General features: G+C 39.4%; 2 long non-coding RNA genes across 2 annotated transcripts in view; both read right to left on the reverse strand.

The window, feature by feature from the left end:
• LOC121026048 (uncharacterized) overlaps positions 1 to 16,750 on the reverse strand; it is a 552,687-nt gene that overhangs the window by 26,074 nt on the left and 509,863 nt on the right. The gene's annotated exons all lie outside the window — the stretch shown is intronic.
• Positions 6,444 to 10,853, reverse strand: LOC121026049 (uncharacterized). The gene is made up of 3 exons (XR_005788242.1): positions 10,842 to 10,853; positions 8,158 to 8,162; positions 6,444 to 6,648 (listed from the first exon to the last, which is right to left on the reverse strand). It is a non-coding gene; the product is annotated as an uncharacterized LOC121026049 (long non-coding RNA).

Raw genomic sequence — 16,750 nt, forward strand, 5'->3', positions numbered from 1 at the left:
GTAACACCTCTGCCTCTGCCACCAAATCTCAGTGGTTGCACTTAGTCATTGTGACAAGCAGAAAGCCCCCTCAGGCATTTCGAAATCCCCCCGCCCCTGGGGTGGGGCAGTACTTCCCCAAAAGAGGAACACCAGACTAAGAACATTCTAGGTCCAACTCAGACAAACTATGAACATTGTGGACTTAATATGTTTCATTCAAGACTTACTGAGGGTCCGCCATGAGCACAACCCTGTGCTAATTTTTGGGAGGTCAATTCACAATCCAAACAGATAAGGATTTTGCTGTAATGGGGATGGTGGGAGAGACAGATATTGATTAAATCTTCACACGCACATAAATATATATATATATATATATATATATATATATATATATTCAGAATTCTGATAATAGGAACAAAGAGACACGTGATGTTACTAGACTCTCTAAGAGGGAGAACTGCTTAGATTAGTTAAGGAAGTTTCCTTAAGGAATTTCAAGCTTGAGCACAGTTATGAAGCCTAAGTAGGGGTTCACTTGGTGATGAGGAAAAGTACAAACATTTTCAGTAGCAGGAACAGCATGTACAAAGTTCACCATGGGGAGACAGAGCATGGCAAGTATGTGGGATGGACACAAGACTACTGCGGCTAGACGTTATGGAATGAGGAGTGTCACATGAAATAAAATACAGCTAAATAAGGATGAAGCTACACAGTCTTACAGTCCATGTCAGTAAGTTTTCAGAAATAACCAACCAGGTAAAATGTGGTAGAAGGCAGAAGGAGATGCATCACATGAGGCACAAATCCACCAGTGGGTGTTATTCCCTGAGGTTTATAATCAAATCAACTCTTGTCTGAATGAAGATCAAGTTGGCACAGATAAAAATACCTTCAGTGCGTTGTCATCATGTGGAAATCACTCAAACCACAAATCTGGTAGTATGCAAGGTAGTAATATGTAGGAGTGGATGTCTGTCTAGGAAAGTTGGGAGGAATCTGGAGACAACCTGGAGAGGTCAAGTGTTAGAGGGGAATAAACACTGGGGATGGAGATGAAGCTCCAGGAACTGGTTTTACTTCCAAACCTTCTTGTCTCATGGGAACTTTGCCACTGCCAGATTAGAGCTTTTATCAATAAATGAGGACAATACAATCCCCAGGGTACTGAGTATGATTAACTGAAATATCTGGAGAAAGAGTGTCTAACTCAGTATTTGGCACATCCCAGACGCACAATGCATGCTTTTAATGAAACTAAGTTTCTTAAGTAGTACATTAAGGCAGTAAAAACTGCTCTGACATTCCAAAGGTGTCATAAGGGCAAACAGGGTAAGTTAGTAAAGAAACACAGGATATTATTGTCCTCAATAAAGGAGGGTGGCATGAATGCCACTCTGAATTCATCACCCATTTTTTTTTCCTGCCAGTGGACTATATTCACAGACACATACTATTCCATGAAACCTCTCTCTTTTAATCCTTAGAAAAGTCCAAGGTAGAGGATAGAAAGAATAATAGCATGCAATTTTTTTTCCCTGCTGAAATGACCATTACTGTGAGAGGATAGTTTAAGTGCTTTAAGTGCACGTTCACATGATTCTTCTTTGGATGCGTTACAGAAAATGAAGTGCTGTTGCGGGGGAGTTGTGGCCCAGCCTATGGGGCAACATTTTGTGTGAAACGTTGAGCGACCACAGTTCTCCTTCAACTAAATGCAGTTTACAGCCATTTGTTCCCAGCAGATGCCAATGCTGTGAATGTTCTGTCCCCCTCAGCCCACCTCTAAATGAACCTGCAGCTGTGGTGACCAGTTCCCAGTGACTGACAACTTCACCTCAAGTGGCTGCCTCTCTCTCCAAGGGCTTTCTCTGGAGAGCTTGTTCAGCCCGCTTGCTGGGAAGCCTATAAGAGTCTAAGGCTTAATTACCCCAGGAACTACACTCAATCAACGACAGTTGAGAGTTGGTGGAAAAATACTTCATCTTATTTTGTCCTTTGATGGACTATTCTTTTTTTTAATGTTTATTTGTTTTTGAGGGGTGGGGGAGGGAGAAAAAGCAAGAGAACAAACAGGGGAGGGGCAGAGAGAGACACAAAGAATGTGAAGCAGACTCCACGCTTTGAGCTGTCAATGCAGAGCCCGAAGCGGGGCTTGAACCCATGAAGCATGAGATCATGACTTGAGTCAAAGTCAGGCGGTCAACCAACTGAGACACTCAGGCACCCCTGATGGAATTATTTCTAAAGCATGTTCCTCATGGTTCCTCAAAGGGTCCCCAATAGGACTGATCCCCAGTTGCCCACCATGATAACCTATTCATGAAAACCCTTTCAGTAAGTATTTCCTTTCCCTGTCTCACTTTCCCTATTTTCCTCCATGTACTTCTTCTAATTACCTCCCAAATTAACACTTGTACCCATTTTATGTCTCACAATGTACTTCTGGTGAAACTCAAACTTAGGTATAGAATTCCTGGAACTGTCCAGTTCATAATGCACAAATTCCATATCTAATGACACAATGGTGTCTCGTCTAAAAAGAATTATGTTCCTATGGTCTATAGAAAAAGGAAATCACTATTTTTTAATGCCTGTTACAGAGAAAATACTGAAATTGAGGATACATTGCCTAATGGAATGGGAGCTGTTGAAAATATCAACATATGACTTTAAACTGTATTTAAACATTAGGCCATACCGATGCCCACTAACTCTTGAGGGTCACTTCAAAAGCAATGAGTTGAAAAGATTAACTAATTTATTGTGATAGATGACTTTGTGCCTAAATGTCCTTTCCCACCTTCTGATTCCTAATTGCCTATATTGATGGCATTAAGTTTAACTTGCTAAATAAAGCCGAGGAGGAGTTAACATTTCATGTGAACGACCTACAGATGCCCCCCCATCCAAGCCTCTTGGAGGGCTTCCAATAGATGCTAAACCATGAAACCCCTGTAATTAGCTACTTTAGATACTGAATTAGTGAGGAAAAGAACTACCCTCATTTTATTTACCTCTACACCGCTAGTTCCTAACACAGTGCTTTCTACTTAACTACGTGAGTAATAAAATGCTCTTGAATGAATGAACACATAAGCAACCTCCACTTGGATGACTTTTATTGTGTATATGTATTAAAAAAGGAGAAGATTTGGTATCCAAATGGTTACAGATCTAAGGAGAAAATACTAGTGTACATTTATCTTTCATCTTCAGTGTGAAAGCCAGAAAGCTACCTGGCTCTTTTCTGGTCCATTTACATATCTGAGAAGTTAGAAGCAAGAGAAAGCTAAAAGATGACAAGATATAAGGATGACCCTTAAAAGAAATATTTTATCCATATAAGTACTTGTCTAAACTCACTATTCTCTGTTCTTTTAGTAAAGTTGGTATGGAGGAATCACGGGACTTCAGGTCAGTGTCAATTTCATCATATATTCTTTATACAACATTAGGAACAAATAAGGAGTTCAGAAGAGTATCTACTCCATATTTACAACTAAGCAACAGTTAATCAACTCACTGTACATGATCTTTTTTTCAGAAAGTGAATATATTATTGGTTTATGGATGAAGTGCCCTGGAGCACTTTGGGCTTGCTGTCAGTCCCGACATAGCAATAAACTAGGAAAGAACAAACTTACCAATGTAGGCATGTTATACACAGTAACTGAATTTCTAAAGAACTCAGTTTTTAATGGAATGGAGCTCTGTCCTGCAATAATCTTGATAATTTTCTTGTAATTCCATAATAGTTATCATACAGTGTTATATTAGTGTTAATATAGTGATTCAACAGTGCTATACCTTACATAGTGCTCATCATGGTAAATTCACTCTTAATCCCCTTAATCTATTTCACCCATCCCCCCACCCATCTCCCCTGTGGTAACCACCAATTTGTTCTCTGCAGTTCAGAGTCTGTTTCTTGTTTGCCGCTTTTTTTTTCTTCATTTGTTTTGTTTCTTAAATTCCACGTATGAGTGAGATTTATGGTATTTGTCTTTCTCTAACCAATTTATTTCATTTAGCTTTATACGCTCTAGATCCATCTATGTTGTTGCAAATGACAAGATTTCACTCTTTTTATAGCCAAGTAATATTCCTTTGTACATATGTACCATTTCTTCTTTTTCCATTCACCTCTCGATGGGCATGTGGACTGCTTCCACATGTTAGCTATTATACATAATGCTGCAATAAAAACAGGGGAGCATTATATCTTTTCAAATTAGTGTTGTTGTTTTCTTTGGGTAAATACCTGGTAGTAGAATTACTGGATCCTATGATAATTCTATTTTTAATTTTTAACCTCCTTACTGTGTTCCATAATAACCATACCAGTTTGCATTCACACCAACAGTACAGGAGGATTCCTATTTCTCCACATCCTCACAAACACTTGTTTCTTGTGTCTTTGATTGTAGCCATTCCGACAGGTGTGAAGTGGTACCTCAGTGTGGTTTTGATTCACATTTCCTTGATGATAAGTGATGTGGAGCGTCTTTTCATGTGTCTGTTGGTCATCTATAGGTCTTCTTTGTAGAATGTCTGTTCGTGTCTTCTGTCCATTTTTAATTGGACTATTTGTTTTTTGGGTGTTGAGTTGTTACAAATTCTTTACATATTTTGGATACTAACCTTTATCGAATATGTAATTTGCAAATATCTTCTCCCATTCAGTAAGTTGTCTTTTAGTTTAGTTGATTGTTTCCATTGCTGTGGAGAAGCGTTTTATTTTGATGTAGTCTCACTAGTTTACATGTGCTTTTGTTCCCCTTGCCTCAGGAGATCTATCTAGAAAAAATGTTGCTAGGGCCTATGTCAAAGAAATTATTGCCTATGTTCTCTTCTGGGATTTTTATGGTTTCACATTTAGGTCCTTAATCCATTTTGACTTTATTTTTGTGTGTGGTGTAAGAAAGTGGTTCAGTTTTACTTATTCATTTTTTTGCATGTACCTGTCCAGTTTTCCCTGCACCATTTGTTGAAGAAACAATCTTTTTCCCATTGTATATTCTTTCCTGCTTTGTCAAAGATTAATGGACCATATAATAGGTTTATTTCTGGGCTTCCTATTCTGCTTTGTTGATCTATGTATCGATTTTTTGTGCCAGTACCATAATGCTTTGACTACTACAGCTCTGTAGTATATCTTGAAATCTGGAATTGTGATACTTCCAGCTTTGTTCTTCTTGTTCAGGACTGCTCTAGGTATTTGGGGTCTTTTGTGGTTCCACACAAATTTCAGGATTATTTGTCCTAGTTCTGTGAAAAATACTGTTGGTATTTTCATAGGGATTGTATTAAATGTGTAGATTGCTTTGGATATTATATACAATTCAACATTATTTATTACTCCAATCCACGAGCATGGAACATCTTTCCAAGCGTTTCTGCTGTCTTCAATTTCTTTCATCAATGTTTTATCATTCTCAGAGTACAGGTCTTTCACCTCCATAGTTAAGTTTATTTCCAGGTATTTTGTAATTTTTGGTGTACTTGTAAAGGGGATTATTCTCTTAATTTCTCTTTCTGCTACTGCATTATTAGTGTACAAAAATACAACGGATTTCCATACATTGATTTTGTATCTTGTGACCTTATTGAATTAATTTATCAGTGCCAGTAGTTTTTTGGTGCAGTGTTTAGGGTCTTCAAAAATAGCATCATATCCTCTACAAATACTGAAAAATTTTCCTTACCAATTTGGATGCTTTCTATTTCTTTTTCTTGTGTGACTGCCATGGAGAAGACTTTCAGTACTATGTTGAATAAAAATGGTGAGAATGGACATCCTTGTTTTGTTCCTGATCTTAGAGGAAGAGCTCTCAGTTTTTCAACGTTGAGTATGATGTTCACTATGCGTTTTTCATATAGGGCTTTTATTATGTTGAGATATATTCCCTCTTAACATACTTTGTTGAGGGTTTTTATCATGAATAGAGGTTGTACTTTGTCAGATGCTTTTTATGCATCTACTGAAATGATATGATTTTTATGTTTCCTCTTGTTGATGTGATGTATCATGTTGATTGGTTTGTGAATACTGAACCACTCTTGCATCCCAGTAATAAATCCCACTGGATTGTGGTGAATTATTTCTTTAATGTACTGTTGGATTCGATTTACTAATATTTTGTTGAGGAATTTTGCTTTCTCTCTCCTTCTATTCTGAATGACAGTCTTGGCGGATAGAATATTCTTGTTTGCAAGTTTTTTTTCTTTTAGCACTTTGAAAATATCATGCCACCTTTCTGGGCCACAAAGTTTCTAGTGAAAAATCAGCTGATGGCCTTATGGGATTTCCCTTATATATAACTCCTTTCTTTTCTCTTGGTGCTTTCAAAATTCCTCTTCATCACTACGTTTTGCCAAGACTATGTATCTTGGTGTGACCCTCCTTGGGTTGTTTTGTCTCTGTGCCTCCTGGATCTGGATTTTTGTTACCCTAGATTAGGAAATTTTCAGCTATTATTTCTTTAAATAAATTTTCTACCCCCTTTTATCTCTCTTCTCTGTCTGGGGTCCCTATAATGCAAATGTTATCATGCTTGATGGTGTCAATGAGTTCCCTTAGCCTGTTTTCATTTTTTATTATTTTTTCTCTCTCCTGTTCAGCTTGATTGCTTTCTATTACTCGGTCCTCCAGGTTGCTGACTTGTTCTTCTAATTCCTCTAGTGTATTTTTAATTTTAGTTTTTGAGTTCTTCATCTCTGATTGGTTCTTTTTTATTTTTTCTATCTCTTTGTTGATGGTCTCACTGACGTTCTCCACTCTTTTCTCAAGTACAGTGAGTATCTTTATTACCATTACTTTAAATTCTGTATCAGATATATTTCTTTTCTTGGTTTCATTTAGCTCTCTTGCTGTGATTTTGTCATGTTCTTTCATTTGGGCCATGATTTTTCTGTCTCCTCATTTTGTCTAACTCTCTGTGTCTGTTTCCATGTGTTAGGAAAGTCAGCTACATCGCCTGCTCCTGAAAGGAGTGGCCTTATGAAGAAGAGGTCCTGTAGTGCCCTGCAGTGAAATGTTGCCTATTTTCCAGTATCTGGTGCTTCAGGAGTACCTCCTATGTGTGTTGCATGTGCTCTGCTGTTGTGGCTGAACTGCTTTTCCCTTCTCTTCAGTTTTCTGCAATAGCTCTCTTTGCCTACTGTGGGCAGGGCTTGGTCCTTGTGTTGTTAGTACACCAGTCTTGGTTCACCTTGGGTTTGAGTTGAGTCAGACCAGGCATTTGCCAGAGATGCGGTAGCAATGAACTGCTGGGCACTCTCCCTGTGTCGTGCCCTGAGAAGCTTTCATCGGTGGGTGGGGCCTGCAGTTAGACCACAGGTCTGCCTCAAGCCCACTGCTGGGGCTTCAGTGGGACTGGTGTGTGTGGTTATCTTCTATCCTACGTGTAGGGGTCACTTTGGAATGGAGCTGACCCCTGTCGGGGCTGCTTGTTTGCTTATTGCCATGCTTGTGGCACCACTTTGGATGGGCTCTAGGCAAGTGCATACTGGAGGGGGCAGGTCCGAAGGAAAACTTGGAATAGGCGCCCAGTGCCAGCAAGGTCAGAATTGGTCCACTGCAGAAGGGGACCTGTGGGGATGAGGGACTGAAGCAGGATGCATTGGAGGGAAAGGTTTGCAAAAGAGCATGGGGACAAAGTGAGCAGTGTTAGCAAGCTAAGCAGAGTGTTGGCTCCATGTTAGTTCCCACAGGTCTGTGTGTCTAGACTGGGGGTACAGAATGGAAATGGCACCAACCACGTCTTTGTTCCTAGATAAGTCCCTTAGAGATCTCTACACCTCCAGTACATGCTCTGAGATCAGTAAACAAATCTCTCCCCTGTATTTGCCAAGCATTTTTCAAACTGCTGTTTCTAGGCTCTGTCTCCACAGGGCTGTTTACTGTGCTGTCTCTTTAAGGGTGGGGACTCTGTCCTCCAGGCTCTCCCTCAGGGGAGCCAGGTGATGTTTAAAATTCCAGGTGTTAAGCTCCACTGATTTTAAGAACATATGAAATTCAGCCCCTCTGGTTGTCAAAGCCAAATGTTATGGGGTTCTTCTTCCCTGTGTGGGCTTCCCATGCCTGTGGTATCTGTTTCCTTCCCTTCTCTATGCCTGCAGCATTCCTCCCACCCAGGGACCATCTCGTGGGTCCATTTAGCTCCCGACTGCATCTCTGCCCTTCCTACCATCTGTAATATGGTCTCTTCCCTACATTTAGCTGTGGAGAGTCTATTCTGCCAGTCTTCAGGTCATTTTCTGGGTTATTTAGATTGACGTGGGTGTCATCTAGTTGTATTCATGGGACAAGGTGAGCTTAGTTAGGATCCTCCTACTCCAGCCATCTTTCCTGGAAGTCTCAATCTTGTTCATTTTTGATACCATTTCCCAAAATACTCCATCACCCTCAGAAACTTTGCAATGCTTTCTACTAATACCTAGGTAGTCATGATTCTATGCTACAGTAAGACCTTTAGAATTTGACTTTTGATGTGATGATTGATTTTTCCTAGTTCACAGAAACCGAATGCGTTATGATCAACATCTGATACCCATGAACTTCAGAGTTTATTAGAGAAAACTGTATAAGTGTGTGAGATAAAGAAAAAGAGAAAGGACTTTGACTTGGCTAGGTATAGATTTTAAAGGAAATCTCCTCCCATAAATGGAATATCCAATCATTCCAGCATTTTTGCTTGAAGGGAGAATATAAAATCATGGTGATTCTAAAGTTTCAATTCCCCACTCCTTTTACCCAGTTCAACCAGACTATCTTTGCTTTAATGTGAGCTCAGGGAAGTCTAGGAAGTCTTTTTTTTTTTTTTTTAATGTTTATTCATTTTTGAGAGAGAGACAGAGAGACAGAGCATAAGTAGGTGAGAGGCAGAGAGAAAGGCAGACACAGAATCCGAAGCAGCTCCAGGCTCTGGGCTGTCAGCATGGAGCCTGATGTGGGGCTCGAACCCACAGACTGTGAGATCATGACCTGAGCTGAAGTTGGCCACTCAACCACTGAGTCACCTAGGCACCCCATTCAGGGAATTCTAATGCCTGATTCTCTGCTATTGTTCTGTTACTAAGGACTGTTGAGTTTTTCTGTATCCTTAGCACTTACCAGCCCACCCTGATTTGCTTTTCTGGCTCTCTATCAACGTATGCTTTGCGTGACATTGGAAAGCACCTTCTCTCCTCCCCTTGATCCCCTTTTTTCTTCCCCACTTTTTCTTCCAGTCCAGGCCTGCTTTTAAGACCTCCCCCTGTTGGCGAGGCTTTTCAAACAGTCTGTTGGCCTCTCTAGGTGTTTAGCTATCAAAGCCACTTGGCCTGTCCACTCAGGAGCATTCTCTGTGATTCTTTAAGGCCGCAATCACACACTCACATTTATACAAGAACAGGAGCAGAAACTGAGCCTTTAACAATAACTTGCCATAACAGATTGCTTTATGAAAAGCATCTCTAACACTCAGAACATTAAGATCCAGCTCAGGTCTATTTTAGGGGATGCTGAGGGCATGGAAATATTGCCTTGTAAGAGGTAAAAAGCTTTTCTCCTTCAGTACCTGTACCCAACAAGGTCAAATATCTTGTTTTTTGCTTGTTTGACTTATACACCTATTTAATAAATAAATGTAACATTAATAGGTATCTATATTGGTAACAGTTTACATTTCTTTTAAGTGGTTTTAAGAAGGATTACAGAAAGGAAGGGGGTGGGAAGATAGGCAAATTGGGTGAAGGGAAGTGGGATATACAGGTTTCTAGACAGGAAATGAAGAAGCCATGGGAATGAAAGGCACAGCATAGGGAATAAGGTCAATGATATTGTAAAAGCACCATATGGTGACAGATGGTAAGTGCACCTGTGGTAAGCACAGCATAACATAGAAAGATGTTGTATCACTATATATATGTACACCTGAAACTAATATAACATTGTGTGCCAACTGGAAGAAATTTATTTTTTATTTAATTTTTTTTTAATTTTTTTAATTTTTATTTATTTTTTGAGAGAGAGACAGAGTGTGAGCAGGGGAGGGGCAGAGAGAGAGACAGAAAGGGAGAGAGGGAGGGAGACACAGAATCCGAATCAGGCTCCAGGCTCTGAGCTGTCAGCATAGAGCCCAATGCAGGGCTCGAACCCATGAACTGGGAGATCATGACCTGAGCCGAAGTTGGAAGCTTAACCAACTAAGCCACCCAGGCGCCCCTTGAATATTTTTTAAAAAGACTGCAGAAAATGGGCAGATTGTAAAGGTTGCATACTAGTACACCAATGCATACTAGTACACCAATAGGCATGCTTTACTAATAGTTGCATTTCTACAAGACTCATTATCTTCCCTTTGTACAGGGAATCAGTGTTCATTCAAATAATACTTATATAATCTTTGAAAAAAATTAAAATTTCTGAGGCTGATGGAACAAGATCTTTATTTGGGACAGGGAGGGACAGAGTGCTGATAACAATGAGAGGGGTTTTCAGGGGTATTACTAAACACTGCAAGTATGAATGATTTGACATTGTTTCATAATCCTTTACTTCATGGACATTTAACAAATTCACTTATATAAAGAGTCATTCTCTTCATTCACAGGTTCATAAAAGTAAAAATATTCCTAACTGTAATAATCATGTGAAAACCTCAGAACCCTCAGAACAGGAAAACAGAAGACTTGCGTTTAGGTTCTGTTCCAAACTAATGTTTTGGCCTTTAAGTCACTTAGTGGGACTCACTACCCAGCTGTGAGAAGCAAAGATGAAAAATTCTCAAGTCTTTTGCAACTCAATAGTTATCACATAATTGTTAAACAATAAAAAAAATCAGTTTATACAAGAACACATTCCAAAACACTGTTTCTACTCTGAAGTCAGATTCTCTAGAAACAGAGGCTAAGATCAAGACTCCTTAGCAATTATTTCCTGATGGTGTGTTCTGAAGAGAAACCCATAAGGGAGTGAGGGAAGCAAGATGGCACAAAGGAAAAAGCTAAGCAAAGATACATCTTCAGGAGGCATCTAGCCCCAGCCTGACCCTACAGGGAGCTCGGGAACATAAACCGTACCACTGACTTTTTTCCACCTGGAACCAAGGAGACTGAGTCCTTATATGTGCGTATTAGTGAGGCAATGACCAAGGAGCACTTTGAGAAATGAAGGCACATCTTACTAGGCTCCTGGGGATAGGGCAAATCTCTGGAGAAATGAATGTGAGCTGTAGCAGCTGACTGCACAGCCAGCCGCCAACGAGTGGTCGGACTGGCTTGTGTGGTGAAGGGAATCTGGACGAGGTAGCAACACCACCACTTATTAAGTACTTTCTTCCTTACTCAATTTAATTTTTCTGTCTAAATGGCATTACTCAAGGTCCGATGAGATAAATGATGTGAATGCTTGGTAATGTTTTTTTCACATAACAGGCATTTGATAAATACATATAAAAAGGACTGGTTATTATGCTTTACAACAAGGAGAAGCTCTCATGTAGCTGTAAAGCTATTGGTGTTTGTATTTCGTTTAGATCATACATTGTATGAAATGGTTATTCAATGAAAAAGTAGAAAATGGAGCACAACAGTGAAGGCTTCTTGGAAAAAAAATATCTGAAGGAGTTCTTTATACTTTAACGGAGAATAAAGATTGAACATTAAAAATGGCTAGTATACATGAGAAAAATTGAAGCTGAAGTACCCTTGAATTTTGTTTTACTTCTATCAAGTGACCTTGTTCCAGGAATTCATGTTACATTTAGACCTGACTGAATACTGGATAAAGATAGTTTATTAGAACTTTAACACAAAGCAGAGCATAGATAAGGCTGATAATATTTATTTTTGTTTAAAAAGCAAAAGTCTGCCCTCAGTAGTAGAGATAATATGTTTCTACAAAAAAAAAAAAAAAGTTCCCTTCAAATAGACTACTATTTGAAACATAATTTAGGGGTTTAATTATTTAATACTCAGATAACTTGTTAAAAAATGCACAAATAATACTTTTAAGTCACCATTAGGAACATATACCTTACAGTGAAGCAAGACTCAAGAACACATATTTTAAAAGAAAACCAAGCAGGGATCCTGTGATAACTTAGGACTCGAGGAAAGCCAAGCACATGGGAAATGGATGCAACGAAGACAAATGGTGCCTCCATCTTGGAGAGTCTTAAAAAAAAAAAAAAACAAAACAACGCTACAGAGAAAAGATTGTTCATCTTTGCCAGGTCATGGGATGTGTTGACAGTCTGAAGAATGCTATGAACTTTCTTTCCGAAGGGGAAAATGCATATGCACACAGAATTTTGCTATCAGTTAAGGGTAATTATAGAACACCAAATCCCTCCATGAACCACTACTGTAAGGAGGAATGGAAGTATGTTTGAATCTATGAAAAAGAAATGACAGTAAAAGGTGAAAAGTAAATTTCTGTTCTGAATATGTAACTCTTTTTTCTTTCACTTAGAGAAACTACATCTCAGGCTTAATGATGTTAATGAAGCTTAAATGAATAAGAAATACATTCAAGCATATTTCACCCGATACTCACAAAGATTTTTTTGTGAGGGAAAGAAAGTAATTACAGTTAGAGTTTCATTAGGGGGACCATGGAGATACTTCATGACTGACTAGGCTGAGATTAGATTTCTGAACCAGTAAGAACTACCCATTAAGGTTTTTTCCACAGTAAATTTTTGCTTCTTTTTTAAATCATCAAATCACACTCTGTTTATTTACTTTCTTGACATCACTCCAGCCTCTCTGTTAACTCAGGATGCACTCTGACAGAAAACCCTCTACAAACCAAACACTACTCTACCTCTTCCACATTTGAGAAATGTTAAGAGACACTAGTTTGATTTAGATTGATGCTGACCTTTATGTATTCCAGCTCCATTTTTAACCATGATTTTTTGGGGACTCCAAGATCCATCCCTTGCCTCTTGCTACAACCTGTCTATTGCCTTGGCTTCACAGAACCTGGCTATCTTCCATATATTTATAATCTGTTTTCATCTATTGTGTTTTGGTTTTGGTTGACCTTGGCTCTCCAGCAAGGTCTTTAAGCAGGTTTCTGGAAACAGAATAGGTCATCTAAATAGCTGCAGTTCAAGACTAAAAAATCATAATATGCTCTTAAAGCACAGTGCTCACATTTAGAGAAAATCTAGTTGCCTCAGGTTTTTGTTCCTATTTGAACTGCACGTAAGAGGAGCACCTCATCATTGTGAGACTCACATGCTCCACAATGCTCACACCCCCACGTGAAGATCAGGAGCCAGACTAATTCTGCTCTCCTCCTCAAGTATTAAAACAGGTAATGCACTTTTATTCATATTAGAACCAACTGAAATTATTCTGGAAAATTAATGCTCCAAATGAATGCAATTTCAGAGCTTGGTAAGTACATTACAGACTTATTATACTTACTCTGTATGGGATGTTATATTCAGCAGTTTTGATTTCTACAGAAGACTAGGAATAATTTTTCTATCTTTTCTGCATGATAACCTGATAACCTGGCACTTTTCCTGAAACAGAAAGGTATCACTGTAGCTTTGGATGCCATAATCTTTTAAAAGATATTCAGTTAGGGGCGCCTGGGTGGCGCAGTCGGTTAAGCGTCCGACTTCAGCCAGGTCACGATCTCGCGGTCCGTGAGTTCGAGCCCCGCGTCGGGCTCTGGGCTGATGGCTCAGAGCCTGGAGCCTGTTTCCGATTCTGTGTCTCCCTCTCTCTCTGCCCCTCCCCCGTTCATGCTCTGTCTCTCTCTGTCCCAAAAATAAATAAACGTTGAAAAAAAAAAATTTAAAAAAAAAATAAAAAATAAAAATAAAAGATATTCAGTTAAAAAATCAGAGGCAATAGAAAAGGAGAAATACAGCATGCACACACCCCTCTGTTTCTGCCTTTGTCTCTCACACATGAACATACAGATATAAATAATATGCACAAATGTATATTACACCAAGCACCGTATAAGGTATGAAGTGTATCGATGATGAAAACAGAAGAGACAGTATTTGCCTTCATGGCTTATTTTCTAGTAGCTAAAGCAAAGAGTACACACAGAGGGATGGTCCTTCAGTAGGAGGGAAGACTCTCCTGAAGACATAACAAGAGAGAAGATGAGATGTAGCAGGTTCATAATTTGGTAGCAGAAGAGAAGGGAATTCCTGCTTGATGTTTATTATTTTTCTCAGGAACACAGGAGGTGAGATCATAAGCTCAGGGTAAGGAGAAAGGATCCAAATAAGGAGGTTTAAAGAGAGAGGAGAAAGGCTAAACTATTTATTTTGGAGAGTGGAAAACTACACAGTTACTGGGCAATGCTAAAGATCTAGTTAAGTTTGAGTTAATGAAGCTAAGGTGAAAATAACTTGCCAGCTTCTGTGATTCTTTCCAGTTAGGTTAAGTGGATGCAGGAATGGAAAAAGCAAATGGTTGGTTTCGACACAGAAGGAGGTTTTCAAGGCATATACAATGGAATGAGAGAGGGGCAAGGAACTGGAGGGGGTTTTCAAGGAAGAACATAAAAGGAGGGATTAATGGAATCAGGGTAATCATGAAGCAAAGTGATAAAAAGAAGAATGGCGGATAAAGAACCATCCATAGATTGAAGATAGTAATTGGTCTAGTGTGAGTATTAGGGAAAAGAACTTGAAAGGAAAGAAGGCCATGTTGAGGGAAAAGGAGGTTTGCACTTTTGACTTTGGAATTAGTACAGTTTTTAAGACTTGGTCCAGGTTGATATGGAGTGGAGGTGGTGGGGACAGGCCAAAGAACTCAGTGTGAGTTTTTGGCAACATGGACGTTGAAATTGCTATGAATGATAGCAGCAGTTTGAGTGTAAAGAAAGAATATAAAATCAGGTAATAAATTATTCAGTGAATCAAAGGGGGTGACCAAGATATCTAACACGATTGCAACTTGAAGGCAGATGTAGTGTTATGGTGGCTCCTCAAAGAAACAAAGATTTTTATTTATTTATTATTTTTTAAGTTTATTTATTTTTGGGGGGGAGGGAGAAAGAAAGAGAGAGAGAGCGCACGCACAAGCAGGGGAGGAACAGGGAGAGAGAATCCCAAGTGGGCTCTGCACTGTCAGCACAAAGCCCGATGCGGGGCTCCATCTAACAAACTGCCAGATCATGACATCAGCTTAAATTCAGAGTCGGAAACTTAACCAACTGAGCCACCCAGGTGCCCCAACAAAGATTATTTTTAAAGAACAGAGTAAGAGGAGCACTGTGATCAGTAATCGTAAATGGAGAGAAAATGGAAATACCTGTCCTGCAATCCTGGAGGAAGGCAGTATAGCTTTGATTTAGAGGAATAGAGCAATGTACATCCTCTGAGGATGGCCAAGTTTTGGTAGAGACAAACAGGTCATCAGCCTAAGGAGGGTGTTTTAGTTGGAATGAATGGCTATGTTTGGGCAGGGGAGGGTAAGGAGAGAGAGGGAGAGAGAGGAAGAGAGAGAGAGAGAGAAGGGAACATAGCCTTTTTATCATAGCTAAATCCTTTGGTTTTCAAGAATTTGGCAGATGAGAATAGTATTTTACTAATGAAAAAATTTTAGTTCTTAAAGTACATTTGCATCAGTTTCAATCCAGAAATATCAGGTATATTTGTAGACTGAGACCATGCATTTTATTCATTCAGGGTCTTATAATTATACTAAAAAGCAAAATAAACAATACCCTATGTCCCACAAAAAAACCTTTTAAAAGTTGTGCTCTTGTACCTCCTAAGTGAAAGCCTTTGCGTTTTCATGGATATATACCAGTAGTTTTCAAAGTGAGCAGTAAGGATCCTTAGGGACACTGATACTTTAAGGACCATTCTGGAAGAACATTAAGGTGAAGGGGATGTCAAACAAGTTGGTGTCTGTACCCATTCCATTTGTATTTAACCAGAAAAACTCTTTTGTATGTTTCTAGGTTTTGTTTTCATAATGGCTTACTCTTTAAAACAAAAAAAAAGTTTGGAAATTTTAGACTGGAGTGACGAGTATTTACAGATGTTAGCCTTCATTCTGCCTTTACCTAGGGCTGTCATGCTCCATTTCTCATCAGTGTAATTTCTTCGTGTATAACATGGTGCAAATAATGCTTGTCCAGGATGGTTGAGAGGTCTCATGAGATAGTACGTGGAAAAGTGCTTTGTTTGATATATATGTAATGGTATTTTATCATCATTACTGTCTACATGAAAGACTTTTAATCAATGACCAATAAGGTGGCGGTCCTTTAGAGACCTGGACATAATGAAGGTCAGCGATGAACCACAATATTTGGTTTATCCTTTGCGATCTATGCTGTTTATAAAATATGGGATAGAAATAATTCTGATGGGAGCCTGGATGGCTCAGTTGCTTAAGTGTTCGACTTCAGCTCAGGTCATGATCTCATGGTTCTTGAGTTCGGAGCCTGGCGTCAGGCTCTCTGCTGACAGCTCAGAACCTAGAGCCTGCTTCAGATTCTGTGTCTCCCTTTCTCTCTGCCCCTCCCCTGTTTGCAATCTCTCTCTCTCTCTCTCTCTCTCTCTCTCTCTCTCTCTCTCTCTCAAAAATAAATAAACATTAAATTTTTTTTTAAATTTTTTTTTCAACGTTTATTTATTTTGGGGACAGAGAGAGACAGAGCATGAACGGGGGAGGGGCAGAGAGAGAGGGAGACACAGAATCGGAAACAGGCTCCAGGCTCTGAGCCATCAGCCCAGAGCCCGACGCGGGGCTCGAACTCACAGATCGCGAGATCGTGACCTGG

Source organism: Herpailurus yagouaroundi, unplaced genomic scaffold, assembly GCF_014898765.1.
Source record: "Herpailurus yagouaroundi ecotype Mexico unplaced genomic scaffold, PumYag 67793, whole genome shotgun sequence".
Lineage (NCBI taxonomy): Eukaryota > Metazoa > Chordata > Mammalia > Carnivora > Felidae > Herpailurus > Herpailurus yagouaroundi.